The 4,280-nt window shown below is 43.2% G+C and overlaps 1 long non-coding RNA gene across 1 annotated transcript; it reads left to right on the forward strand.

Annotated features, from left to right (window-relative positions):
- The first annotated feature begins 117 nt into the window (after window positions 1-117).
- On the forward strand, window positions 118-2,315 carry LOC123176608 (uncharacterized). The gene is made up of 4 exons (XR_006488597.1): window positions 118-237; window positions 403-798; window positions 1,733-1,864; window positions 2,019-2,315. It is a non-coding gene; the product is annotated as an uncharacterized lncRNA (long non-coding RNA).
- Window positions 2,316-4,280: the final 1,965 nt, after the last annotated feature.

The following is a 4,280-nucleotide window of genomic DNA, read 5'->3' on the forward strand; positions in this document are numbered from 1 at the left end:
CAAATACTCCATTTAATAACCTGAGTTATGTATGTTGATTCTATGGATGGTTGTTTTATTTATAAAGCGGGGCGAAAGCCTATTTCAAGAGAGAGTTATGTATGTTGATTGTGAAATCTTTCATGTGGGAAGGAAGAACAAAGCACCAAACTCACAAGTTGCAGCCATTGTGCATCAACAAGCCAAACCATATTGTCAGATCTTCTACATTTGCAACGAGACTCTTGCTTGCTCTAGGTATGACTGCCATGCATGCATTGCAACCCTCAGCTCAACATAACAAAAATTCCTACATAGAATCTGCAAATTTACTTTCTCAAAGAAAAAATATCTGCAAATTTCAGCTCGACTGACTACCCAAAGTTATTTCCAGCTGACAAAACAATGGTTCATCATTTTTAGGGAGGCCACTCAGCGTTTGATAAAAGTAGAGTCACCGCAAAGCAACTACACAAGCACTGATTCAGACCGATCTGAGTTCCCTGCAAGATCCCAATCACTATCACCGGGGCATACAGGTTTCTTCGGCTCCACAGATCAAAAAGCCCTACAATGACAGTCCAAGCAGCCAGTTAGCTATATATATATCCCTTGTCAGCATCGATAACAGACAACACGGAGACCATACCAGGTGCAAGGAACCAGTCAATTCATACGATGACATCAACAGGTTTCTCCCTGAATTTCAGCCAGCAAAGCTTTCAAGGATCTTCACCAACTCTAAAGGATTCGGATAATATGAATGGTTCACTGGTACCTGTTTCAGTTGGAAGCTCTAAAGAACATCAACACTCTATGGTAAGTCATTTTGGACCGAGCAGAGTTATCGTCTAACCATAGCTACAGCTTGTTCATTTGAAGTGCCGTAATTTTATAGCGAGACATACTCGTCCATTATCTAAAAACAATTATTAATGGGAAATGAAGTACTCCGTATGATCCATATTAATTGTCGCTGATTTAGTCGACAATTAATATGGATCAGATGGAGTACTATATTGTTAAAAATGAGTATGCAATATAGGCCACTTTCTTCAAATTATAGTAAGTTAGTTTAATAATTCATGTACTGCACTAAACAACGGAAGTCAACAATAGAATGTGTTCCACTTAACAAGGGAAGTCAACAATAGAAAGTGTTCATGGTTGTAGTCACATTCAACCAGTAGTGTATCTAACACTTACCACTAGCACTATGTAAACACTAGAGACGATACCTCGCACGGCACGCGTGGGAATTGGTAGTGTACAATTATTTAAATGAGATTGGTTGTATGAAAGATTGGTATTTGGGTTAACAATTTGAAAATTGAAACTAAAGTACATATAATATTGTACGCCCTTCGTAAAGAAATATAAGACATTTTAGATCACTATTTTAGTGATTTAAAACGTCTTATATTTTTTTTACAGAGGGAGTATTTGATTACTGTTTAGTTGTAGAATATTTATTGAATATAAGTAGTATGCATGGTGCATGGTAATATGGGTCTTTTGCATGCATGGTGACATGGTGAGATGGCATAGTTGTGTGTTGAGAGAATTAGAGTTAGTGGGGATCAACTAGGTATACGGGATTCCATCTTTTTAAACATAAAATCCTACTACTATTGCTCTATCATCTAGATTTTATTTGACCAACTAAGGTCTTTTGTTTTTGTCGTAATTGTAATACTTATTAGATAATGCTGTCATACCTATTGAATACAAGGCAAACATAATGTTTATACAGATGGAAACCACTGTGCAACATGAAGTGTTCGGGCAACTACAACTACTCCTTGATGATCTGGAGTGCTCGAAAAGAGAAACATTTGAGGGTCAGCAGAAAATAGCGAGGGGTCTGTTCGAAAATCCTACGATGGTATGCTAATCGTAATTACCACGTGCCTACAACCATCCATTATTGATGCCTAATCTATTATTGTATTTCCCTAACTTTCGTGTCTAAAAACATGGAAATTGTGCATGTTAGATGGTGCGCTTGTCTCTCAAGTAATCCAGCTGTTTTGTTGCAGTGCAAAGCACAGGAGAATTCACCCCGTAAAGAGAAAAATGAGCGAGAGGAAAGACTGGCCAGAGAAAAGGCCGGACTCAAAAAGGAACACCTTCATTTATACAACGAGCTGTAGAAAGCAAATGAGCAACGAGCAGAACTTGAGAACAAGCTTCTCCAGACAAACTCCCTGATGGAAGAGCTCCAGCGCAAGAAAGAACAAGCTGTTAAACAGGTTGAAGGGATGCGCCAAACAAACGGTAGCGGTGCATTTGTATTTGGCTCTACCAGTAGTAGTGCCATTGTGTTAACTGGTTTCAGCTACGAGGAGATTAAAGAAGTGACAAACAACTTTGATGCCTCCAAAAAGATAGGGGAAGGCGGGTGTGGAAGCGTCTACAAAGGATTTCTCCGTCATACCACTGTAGCCATCAAGATATTAAACAATGAAGGCGCAAGAGGAGATCAAGAGTTCAATGATGAGGTAACTCTTATTGTTCCTTTCCTTCAAACATACCGTCATAACATCATATTATTAAGAGTAACACATGCTTCTAGAAACACTAGTAAAATGGTGCATCTAAATATGTGATTTTCTTTTGATGTATATTAAACACTTTGTGGGATGAGGCATCCAAACCTTGTCACTCTGATAGGAGCTTGCAGAGAGGCCATGGCATTGGTCTTCGAGTTCTTGTCAAATGGAAGCCCGGAGGACTGTATGCAGCGCGAGCTTCGAAGAGAGACACTCTCATGGCAAATGCGCGTCAAAATAGCTGCCGACATCCAAGCCTTGACTTTGAAGTTCTGCCATTGCGCCATAAGGTGGCAATGTTGAGATTCCGTGATAGCATCCACGGGGTAGCTAGCAGGAGCCGTCAAGACATGCTCCGACTGAAGCAGCTCGGTGGAAGCCACGCTGCTTCTCCGCTGAGATGGCGGGGTAGCTTCGGGGGTAGTTTCGGCATGTCGATTGCCGTCTCGTTCCTCTAGCGCTTGAACCCTTTCGTGCAGCTTCTGAATTTGGGTCTGCTCCACTTTTTTCCTCCTCTCCTGGCTTTTGTAACCGCCTGTGTCCGGAAAACCAGCCTTCCACGGAACGGAGCCTGGCGTGCCTCGTGTCCGTCCAGGGTGCTCAGGATTCCCGAGGGCCATTGTGAGCTCGTCGTCTCTGTCTGGAACGAATGTCCCTTGCTGCGCTGCATTGATATAATGCTGAAGCCTCTTGACTGGTATTCTCAAAAGCTCGTCCGTCCAAACGCACTTCCCTGATACAGGGTCCAATTTTCCGCCAGCCCCGAAGAACCAAGTCCGGCAACGGTCTGGCCAGTTCATTGTCTGTGGTTCGATCCCTTTATCAAGCAGATCATTCTCAACCTTGGCCCACTTAGGCCGGGCTTTGAGGTAGCCACCTGACCCCGTGCGATGGTGAAGCTTCTTCTTCGTAGCATTCTTCTTGTTTGTCGCTGACATCTTCTTACTCTTTTCCGATGTCTTGTGGGCCACAAATGCAGGCCAGTGATCTCTGATATTCTCATACCGGCCGATGAATTCTGGTGTCTCTTCTTTGTCGACAAATGTTTTCAGCTCATTCTTCCACCTCATGAATAGGTCTGCCATCTTCTTAAGAGCATGAGACTTGATTAATTGCTCTTTAACTGGCTTCTCTGGATCCTCGTCTGGCGGTAGGGTGAAATTTGCCTTCAGCTCAGTCCAAAGATCATCTTTTTGCATATCATTGACATAAGACACCTCAGGGTCTTCCTTCTTAGGCTTATACCATTGGTGGATGCTGATCGGGATCTTGTCCCTAACAAGAACCCCGCACTGAGCAGCAAATGCTTCCTTTGTCCGGATGGGTTCAATCGGTTGGCCGTCGCGCGCGATTGCTGTGATCTCAAACCTTTCATCCGAGCGCAACTTTCTCTTCGGGCCTCGTCTCTTTACCGAAGTTGTGCTCGATCCGGAGGGCTAGAAAAAAGAACAAAGACGAGAGTTAATTAATATGTGTACATACCAAAACAATGAATGCATCAATCAGCTAGTCAGCACAGGCTTAACTAATATATTTACCTGGCCGGACTCTGTTCAGTCACCGGAGCCGTCACCACGGGCTCCTCTTGCACCAGCATTGGGTCACCGGAGCCATCATAATCATGTCTTTCCTCCTCCACTCTTCGATCACCGTAGCCTGCTTCTTCACCCTGTTCTTCCAGACCATCATTATCGTTAAGATACGACAAGACATCACCTCCGGCTAAGATTATGTCCCCCAACACCTCTT

Source organism: Triticum aestivum, unplaced genomic scaffold (genome assembly GCF_018294505.1).
Source record: "Triticum aestivum cultivar Chinese Spring unplaced genomic scaffold, IWGSC CS RefSeq v2.1 scaffold33467, whole genome shotgun sequence".
Lineage (NCBI taxonomy): Eukaryota > Viridiplantae > Streptophyta > Magnoliopsida > Poales > Poaceae > Triticum > Triticum aestivum.